Consider the following 10,309-nt stretch of genomic DNA (forward strand, 5'->3'; position numbering starts at 1 on the left):
GCGAAAACTGTGGCTAACTGTCTTTGGGAAAACTTCATTGTTTATTATGGAATTCCAGAAAGACTCCATACAGATCAAGGGCCAGACTTTGAGTCGAAGTTGATAAAGGAGTTATGCGCCCTGTTGGGAGTCCAAAAGTGTCATACAACACCGTACCATCCAAGAGGAAACCCAGTAGAGAGGTTTAATCGCACTCTACTGGCCATGTTGGGAACTCTTGAATTCAAACAGAAATCCAAATGGAAACAGTTTGTGAAACCACTTGTCCATGCCTACAACTGTACCAAAAATGAAGTCACTGGCTACACCCCATACGAACTAATGTTTGGACGTTGTCCTCGTCTCCCCATTGACCTCGCTTTTAATCTTCCTGTACGTGAGAAAGAACAACAGACACATTCACAGTATGTACAAGACTTAAAAGCTAGGTTGAAAGAAAGTTATCTGCTATCTTCAAAGAATGCTGCAAAGAACGCTGAGAGGAACAAGACTCGATTTGACCAACGTATTATACCGTCCAAGCTAGAAGTTGGAAGCAGAGTTTTGGTACGGAACATGAGGCTGAGGGGCAAACATAAACTTGCTGACAAATGGGAACCAGATGTCTTTGTAGTGCTGAAATGTGCCAAAGATCTCCCCGTCTACACTGTAAAACCAGAATGCAAAGACGGCCCAATTCGCACATTGCACAGAGATCTCCTTCTTCCGTGTGGGTTTCTTCCTGCAACAGAGTCAGGACCATCAGATGAGACTATTCCAATCACACCCTCTTTAACTCGTCAACAGGCCAAGAAACAACAGGAATCTCCTGAGTACTTTGTTGAAGAGAATGTATTTGAACCGACCTTTGTCCACCTTGCCCCGCTCCCAATGGAGTTTAGAGTGGAGAAGTCTCTCAACCCCCTACAGTCTTTTCCCAGTGGTGAGGAGGAAAGACTTCCTCCAACATCTACACCTGAAATGGAATCAGCTGGAGAAGCTCTGTCAGGATCCCAGAGGGAAGACCCATTGGAGTTTGACGCTGATGAGACATCGGGGGAAGATTTGCTTGAAATCTTACCCGAACCCATTCTTGAAACCGTGTCTACAGACTTGTCTGATCCTGGAGTCTCTGACAACTTAGCGGCCGAGCCTAGTCCTGTGACATTACCAACTCTTAATTGCTCAGATTCAGTTATTGACCCCCCCTCTGAGGCGGTCAACGCGTCACAGATCACCACCTAGGCGACTTCAGTATGCCCGCTTAGGCAATCCATTGATATCAGTTGTTCAGTCTCTGTTACATAGTCTGTCAGATGCTTTGACCACCGCAACCACCAATTCTAACCCTTCAGTCGTACATATTGTGTAGTGTTGTCATGCAACGGGACGTGCATGTATTCAAGGGGGGAGGGTGTAACCCAGAGTAGTTTCCTGCACTTATTTCCTGCCATTGAACGCATCACAAATGCATGACTCCAACCACATGACTTTGCTCAGCCAATCGAATGGCATGTAGGTCATAGTAAGCCTGTCCCGGCTTCCTCCCGTCAGATGCGTGGAGGCAAGCCAGGTGACAGAGCTGTTGCAGGTGTGTATTGGCAAACATTTGCTTTTCCCGTTTTAATGCATTTTTTTAACACCAACTAACTTATGCAACTTAGATGCTGATTACTGTGAGCCAGAGCCATAATGTTGTTGTGCACTGAACAGAACGGAATTGGTGAGTTTGAACTTTTAATTGACTGTTTGTATTGCTACCAGCTGACCCTAATCGGCTGCTGCCGGTCCAAACAATTTGATTTTGATTTGACTGATAGTTGTTGAATAACAAATGTTGTGGAGCTACATAGTATGTATGTATGTAGCAGTTGAAATGTTTTCAGTTAAATCCTTATTGGTTAGAAATATTATATTTAACCAATATATTGTTTGTTTATTTTTATAAATTGTGTACACAGGAACAAGAATAACTTAATGTATTTAGCTTAATTGGCTGACATTTTTGTATGTTATTCTTGTGATTTCTTATTGGCCTTGTTTATTTAATGCAGGCCAGGTGAACCTTTTTTGGGTATGGAAAAGGATGGCGAGCCAATGAACGGCTAGGAGCAGGACTCATTCTGCATTGAAGCTTCCACTGGACTGGTAGGAAGCTATCAAAGGCGACGCTCTGTCCCGTAATTTCCGAATACACTGATTTCCACAATCATACACACCAGTTCCCCCGTTTATGGACAATAGCGCTTGGACATCTCTCATGGATATTCAGATAAAACTCATGGACTTTAGTGTGGATCAGTGTTTTCGATGTTAACATGTGTTATTTATGGGGAACTTTTTTTGAGAATCTATATTGCTTGGTATAAGCCAGAAGAATTTGCTTAGTTGTTTTTGTGCACCCCCACTGGGTTTTTCTATTAATTAAATAGCTACAGCAGGAATGATTATTTAAGCTTTCATTTTCTTTTCTTAATTTTCTTTGCTTTCGGTTAAATACATGGTACCTGCAAAAGCATTTTGTGTTGTGTGTATTTAATTACTGCCCATCAGCTCCAGTAGCATTCCTAAATCTTCTGATTAATAATAATCACACTAATCCCTAGCCTGTATTAACTCATTAGCGCTACATCAGTGTTACATAACTACAGCCCAGCCCATGCAGCAGTATATTAATGAATAACCTCATATTGTGGATGGATTGTCTCAGTTGTTCTCCCGACTGAAGTTTGGTCCATTTACAGCATCCTGCCATGTGATTGCATTTGTTTCTAACCATCAGGAATCCTCACGAAAGTTTCATCGAGTGGAAAAAAAGTTAGCGTTCATCCTCCAGCTTCACTGTGCTAATGTGTTTATTATGCTAACCATAGCTGTGTAGCTAGCCATCATGTAGCACATCATCATAAACCAGCTAGCCTGGCTTCAGTAACCCCACAAATGTCACTACTGTTTAGTTTCATGTCTTCATTTATGTTGGAAGTGTATGTCAGAGCTGTATGTCTTAATTTATTCAAAAATCCCTCATTCAGAACATGGCATATTATGTTTAGGTGGAAACTAGCGAGCTAGCTTGCTAACTTCTAATTCTGTTAAATTTCATAAATCTTGTTTTCATGGATGCCTGGATGTTAAACTTGTTACACCCGGTAGAGCAGCCACACTGATCATTTTATTAAAGATTAAAGAATTTAGACAGTTTTCAACTCTCAGTGATGCCGCAGTGTTCCTTTGAATTTGGGATCTAAAGCAGAGTTTGGACCCGGAAACGGCTAATGACGTCAGAGTTAAAGACCGGATTAAAGGTAGAGTTTGGTTGGTTCAACTTTACTCAGAAGCAAGCAACCAAACAATAGCAAGCATAGTTGCTATTGTTTGGTTTTTGGCTGCTTGTTAAAAGTTATGTTTGTCTTTATAAGTTATTGTTCAGTAACACTTATTTCCCACTTTAGTATATTTTGGTTTGTTTTACATGTGAATGCACAGAGGCAGATGCTAACTGGTTCCTATTTGTCACTCAGTAGGGTAGCGACTGATGATATAAAATGGATCATAAACAGTGTCAGCAGTCTCACACTGCTTAAAGGATCAGGCCATGTTAGCCACTGGCAGAAGCAGGTGGACACTTTCTGGAGCAAAATTAACCTGAAAACAGCATAAACAAGGGCAAGATTTTATTCTGGGCAATGAACTATACCTGGAAGCTAAAAACAGCGCTTTATTTTTATCACGTCTATAAGACAAGAGCAAGGACAGAGAGTGCATCCAGTGGTTGTGCTAACAAAGAAGCAGCACAGAGCTTCTCGTGCCCCTGTCACAGCTCACCTGCCCTTGACCTCTTTGTGGAGGCAGACCACACAGCTGGGTCAGCTGAGGAGCCTTTGTGACCCTCACAGACAGCTCCTCACTCCTGAACATGCAAATAGGCCCGGTGGCTCCGCCCTGGCTTGCGCTTAGGTGGAAATCCACTGACACCTCCATCTGTTTAGTGAAAGGGAGCGAGGGAGCAGGTGGGTGAGGGAGAAGAGAGGAGAGCTGAGGAGAGAATAGGTAAATTGGTGTGACAGTGTCATGTGAAAAATCTTTTCGAGTGTGATGTATGTGTGGTGCAAATTATGCCACGAGTGCTTGTGTAAAAAAAAAAATTTTTTCTAATCTGGAACATTTTCATCTGGTGACATTTTTTCCCAACCTGTCTGAGAGACTTTAAGGGGTTTGGTGACTGTATTACACTGGCTGTGAGTCACTATTCATCAGTCACACATGTGCAACACACAGGTTCAGAAAGGCAGCCAGCACATGAATTAAAAAATGCATACAGATGAATGAAATGGCTTTGGAAGGGTCACATTGCACGTTTTTGTGTTCGATTAGAATAAATCAGCGTCTTTAACAACACTGTGATACATGGAATGTGTTCCAGCGACGTTTAAGATGAAGACATTTTTACTAAAACAGGTGTTACGAGTATCTTTAGGTACATTTCTGCCTGTAGAGAACAATAATACACTTAACCGGTTGTTACTGCAAAGACTAATGGCTATCCCACTTTCCCCATCCTCATTACAGTAGAAAGTGCCGGTCTTCCTTTATTTCTGTTGAACATGTTAGATGATTTCATAATCCCATTTGTGTGTGTAATTTCAGTGTCTTTGTGTAAAGTATGGAGCCAGAACTGGGAGTTGTAACTCTTATCCCCTGCAGCACCTTTGTACAGTACTAGCAACCACATTGTATTGTTACAGTGGACATGTTATGCTTTAACTCTGAGGAAGGTTTTAGATAAATAAGTTAGAAGTAATCCCTGTCAGACAAAAGTACATATTTTGAGATTGCTACAAATGCTCTGTTTCTCCAAGTTCTTAAAGAAACTAAAACATCTTGTTTCAAAGTCCATAAAGACCAAAATAAACTGAAAAGGGATTATTTTGAAGTGTGGGTCATGTGAAGCTACTCCGCCAGCTAAAATAGATACATAGAAGTACTGGTCTACATACACATTACAGACACAGGAGCTGCTTTGCCATTGAATCCCATGCTGTGAAGCGCCCAGCTTTTGTACTGATGTTAATAACAGAAGACTAAGATGGCGCCGGTGAGGTTGGCTGCCGTCACGACTGCTCCGACCACTTTTTCTTTGTCTTTGTTTTTTAAGTTAGTTTTCAGCGTTTCTAAATCGGCAAAATCATCACCATTGGGTACATTAGGTATGACAGTGACACTCTTGTTTCTATTGGTATACAATGTACTCACAATTCGAAGTTTTTAACTCCGGATCCGAGCTGGCCGAGTGAGATCTCGAGGGAGAACAAAGGGAAGCGGCGGCGGCCTAGAGGGAAGCGAGCCGGCGTCAGGAACAGGCTGAGAGCTCGTGCACACCGCACACCTCTGCCTAGCATCCTGCTCGCCAACGTCCAGTCACTGGAGAACAAGCTTGACGACCTCAGGGCCAGGATAAAGTTCCAGAGAGACATTCGGGACTGCAATCTCCTCTGCTTCACCGAGACATGGCTGAACCCAGCGGTGCCGGACCACGCCATCCAGCCGGCCGAGTTCTTCTCGGTTCACCGCATGGACAGGACACGGGACTCGGAAGTCAAAGGGAGGCGGCGTGTGTTTAATGGTGAACAACAACTGGTGCAACAGTGCGAACGTTGTTCCTCTCACACGCTCCTGCACACCAAATCTGGAACTACTGTCCATCATGTGTCGTCCTTTTTATCTACCTCGGGAATTTACATCGGTCATTGTAAGTGCCGTTTATATTCCACCACAAGCGGACACGGTCACCGCCTTATGCGAGCTGCATGAGGCACTCACACAGCACCAGACACAACACCGGGACGCTGCGCTTATTGTGACGGGGGACTTTAATAGCGCCAACCTCAAACGCGCAGCGCCGAACTTTTATCAACACATCACCTGCCCCACCAGGGGTGAAAGGACACTGGACCAATGCTACACTACGGTCAAGGACGGCTACAAGGCACAATCCCGCCCCCCGTTTGGCAAATCTGATCACGCTGCCATCTTCCTCATGCCAAAATACAAACAAAGGCTAAAACAGGAAGTTCCGGTTCAGAGGAAGGTCGCGCGCTGGACGGATCAATCGGTGGCCGCGTTACAGGACGCACTCGATGACGCAGACTGGGGCATGTTCAGAAACAGCTCCGACGATGACGTCAACGTGTTTACGGAAGCGGTTGTGGGATTCATCGGGAAACTAGCGGATGATACCGTGGAGACAAAGACTATCACAACGTTTCCCAACCAGAAGCCGTGGGTGGATAAAACCATCCGCAACGCTCTGAGATCCCGCACCGCTGCCTACAACACGGGACTCATGACGGGGGACATGGACCCGTACAAAGCCGCGTCATATAATGTGCGGAGGGCGGTGAAAGAGGCGAAGCAGCGCTACGGGAGGAAACTACAGTCACAACTCCAACAGAGTGACTCTAGGAGCCTGTGGCAGGGACTAAGGACAATAACGGACTATAAAGCACCAACAACCGGTATGACGAACGCGGCCGTGGCTCTGGCAGACGAGCTGAACACTTTCTATGCTCGCTTCGAGGCTGCAGCTAAGGTCTCCAACAATGCTAGTGTTAGCGGCGCTAACGGCTGCAGACAGGAAGATACTGCCAGCACCGGAAACGTGCTCGTCATCTCCGAGCATGAAGTAAGGAGAGCCTTCAAGAGAGTGAACACCAGGAAAGCAGCAGGACCAGACGGCATCCCAGGTCGTATCCTAAGAGACTGCGCATACCAGCTAGCTCCTGTGTTCACTGAGATATTCAACATCTCTTTATCTCAGTCGGTGATCCCCACATGCTTCAAAGAGTCCATCATTGTTCCTGTCCCGAAGAAACCCCACCCTGCTTCTCTCAATGACTATCGCCCTGTAGCCCTCACCTCAGTAGTGATGAAGTGCTTTGAACGCCTGGTCAGAGACTAGAGATGGCACGATACCACTTTTTTATGTCCGATACCGATACCGATATCATAAATTTGGATATCTGCCGATACCGATATGAATCCGATATAGTGTTTTTTAATCAACAAAACTGTTTTTTAAATATCTTGCTGCATTTTGTATAAGTTCATACTCAAGTTTAAAACAACAACTACACTAAAGCTATTCTGTTATACCTGTATGCAAAAAAAATGTTTCATAGTTCAGCAATACTGATCAATCTAATAAACTTAAACCTACACCATCCTCCCTATTCTGGTATTTTAAAGAGTACTTAGCATAAATATTAAGCAACCTAACTAATAGGGTTCCAACTCCCAGCAACAACAAAAATAAATAAATAAAAAATAGGGAACCACCCCTCACGCTCCACCTCATGATGCTTAATCGACGTAATCAACCTTAATTTGATGCAGTGTGAAAAAAATGCACAGAAATCAATTATTTTTCAAGAAATATTAAATAGATTCAACATCTTTCTTCAACAAAATTGCAGACTGCACAGATGGTACCTTCCCAAAGGAAAAAGTACTATAGCTTACTAGGGTATATATATTAGACTTAATAGTTACTATATACAGTAATGGACTTCTATTCATTTTGCATCAAATTAAAACTTTGGGTGTCAGATAATTATTTATTAAAAGCTTGACATTTTAAATGAGAATAAGAAAGAAAAGTATGTCTTTGTGCCCCCTTTTCCCTGTTAATGCCCTATCGGCCCCCCTGCCTAAACTTTGCTAGATCCGCCCCTGCACAGTTACCAGCCGTCAGCTACGTAGAAAAAGATCCTCGAGTAGAAAGTAATATTAAATACATTCTAACAACAGCTGATCAAGCTTAAACGTGCTTCTGTTGTTCAGCTGCTGGTTTCCTCTTTCTGGTGCAAAGTGGGCCAAAAGCAAACTAGAGACACGGACTCACGACAGAAAAGCTGATCAGCTGATCGTTAAGCAGTTTCATGATTGAAGTAGCAGCAAGAAGAGGCAGTCGCTCCATATATCGTTTGTTAAGCTTAACGCAGGAATGCTTTACAAACATTCAGAGATGGACTTACACACTTGCTTTACTTCTCTCGGGGATAACTTTGTCGGAGATGAAATGCCGGGTTGCTAGCGAAGCTCCAAATGCTATCCAGAGCACCGACAGGTCCCGCATGCCACAGCCGCTCTATCACGTGATGCATACTGCTCCAACGTGCTAACGTTCTGAGGTGAGTTACGGCGTATTGCAAGTTTTGTGAGGTGCTTTCGTGATATTTAATGGATCGGATTACATTTTTTATTTTTCTCCGATATCCGATCCAGTAATTTAGGTCAGTATCGGACCGATACCGATACGTAATATCGGATCGGTCCATCTCTATCAGAGACTTCATCATTTCTTCACTACCAGACACACTGGACCCACTACAGTTCGCTTACCGTCCAAATCGTTCCACAGACGATGCCATCTCTCATCTCCTCCACACATCACTCACTCACTTGGACACTAGAAGGGGGAATTATGTTAAAATGCTCTTCATAGACTACAGCTCTGCATTTAACACCATAATTCCCTCCACACTCACCACCAAGCTGGAGCATCTGGGACTCAGCTCATCTATGTGTCAGTGGATCTCCAACTTCCTAACTGGCAGACCACAGGCAGTAAGGATGGGCGGACATGTCTCAGCCTCCACCACTCTCAGCACTGGAGCCCCCCAGGGATGTGTTCTGAGCCCCCTGCTGTACTCGCTGTACACATATGACTGTGTGGCCACTACCAGTTCCACCACCATCATCAAGTTTGCTGACGACACCGTCGTGGTGGGCCTGATCTCTGATAACAACGAGACGGCCTACCTGAAGGAGATTAGGAATCTGGAGAACTGGTGCCAGAGGAACAACCTCCTTCTAAACGTCAGTAAGACAAAGGAGCTGATAGTGGACTTCAGCACTAAGCAGGAGAGGAACTACCAGACCCCCGTCATCAACGAGTGCCCAGTGGAGAGAGTGGACAGCTTCAAATACCTCGGAGTTCACATCACGCAGGACCTGTCATGGTCCTGTCACATCAACACCGTGGTGAAAAAGGCCCGACAGCGTCTCTACCACCTCAGACGCTTGAGAGACTTCCAACTGCCCTCCAAGGTGCTCAGGAACTTTTACTCGTGCACCATAGAGAGCATCCTGGCGGGAAACATCTTAACCTGGTTCGGGAACAGCACCATGCAGGACAGACGAGCTCTACAGAGGGTTGTGCGGTCAGCTGAGCGCACCATCCGCTCCGAGGTCCCTGACCTGCACTCAATCTACAGCAGGCGGTGCTGGACCAAGGCCAGGAAGATCGTGAAGGACCTCAGCCATCCCAACAACAGACTGTTCTCTCTGTTGAGGTCAGGAAAGCGATTCCGCAGCTTCTTCCCGCAGGCGATACGGTCTCTCAATCACACCACCACACAGTACTGACCCACACATATGGTTCTTACACACACACTGGACTTTCTGGACATTGTTTTTGCACAACACTGGTCACTATATTCTTCATTTCCAGTTAATACTTGTACAGCTGCTGTTATTGTGTATATATTTATTTATATTTAGATTTCTTCATACATTCTTATATAGTTCTATATTGTGTATTGTGTATTTTGTTGTACAGTTATTTTATTTTCAACTTTAATTTATATATTTATCTTTATCTTATTCTTCCCAGTTAAATTTACCCTTCATTCTAATTTGTGTTGTACAGTTATTTCATTTTTAACCTTAATTTATATTTTATTCCTTCCTAGTTAAATTTACCCTTTTTAATTTTTCATATTTATTTCCTTTCTTATTCATAGCCTTTTCCTTTTTTGTTTTCTTTAGGTCACGAGCAGTTGTCCAAGCATTTCACTACATATCGTACTGTGTATGACTGTGTACGTGACAAATAAAAAAATTGAATTTGAATTTGAATTTGAGAAGAAGTTTGAAACTCTGTAATTACTGAGTCAGCATAGCATTGATGACTTTCTCACTCTGTGCTTCAGCCCTTTGCAACACCACTTTACTTATTCTCCCATTCAGTAGCTGAACCAGTGGCGGAGCGGGGGGGGGGGGGGGTGGCTTGCTGGGCTTAAGCTCGGGTTGTTTTTTCAGAAGCCCGGGGTCTTTTGGAGTGTAATTTTTTCATAGTTAGAAGCCTGGCTGACACTGTATAAAACAAAAACTACACACAATATTCGAAGCACATAGTGCACACTGTGGGAATTTACGACTGTGCGTAAATCCCCCCTAATATTGGTATGATCCGAGCTCAGACACTAAGCGGGGCGGGGCAGTTGCTGCCTGCGAGTGCGCTGTTAGAGAAACGCAGCCAGGCAGACAG

At 44.1% G+C, this 10,309-nt stretch overlaps 1 long non-coding RNA gene across 1 annotated transcript; it reads left to right on the top strand.

Annotated features, from left to right (window-relative positions):
* Positions 1 to 1,419: 1,419 nt before the first annotated feature.
* LOC309699428 lies at positions 1,420 to 2,259 on the top strand. Its single transcript, XR_014274341.1, has 3 exons — positions 1,420 to 1,570; positions 1,644 to 1,702; positions 2,034 to 2,259. It is a non-coding gene; the product is annotated as an uncharacterized lncRNA (long non-coding RNA).
* Positions 2,260 to 10,309: the final 8,050 nt, after the last annotated feature.

Source organism: Aulonocara stuartgranti (assembly GCF_965226115.1).
Source record: "Aulonocara stuartgranti genome assembly, chromosome: 22".
Classification (NCBI taxonomy): Eukaryota; Metazoa; Chordata; class Actinopteri; order Cichliformes; family Cichlidae; genus Aulonocara; species Aulonocara stuartgranti.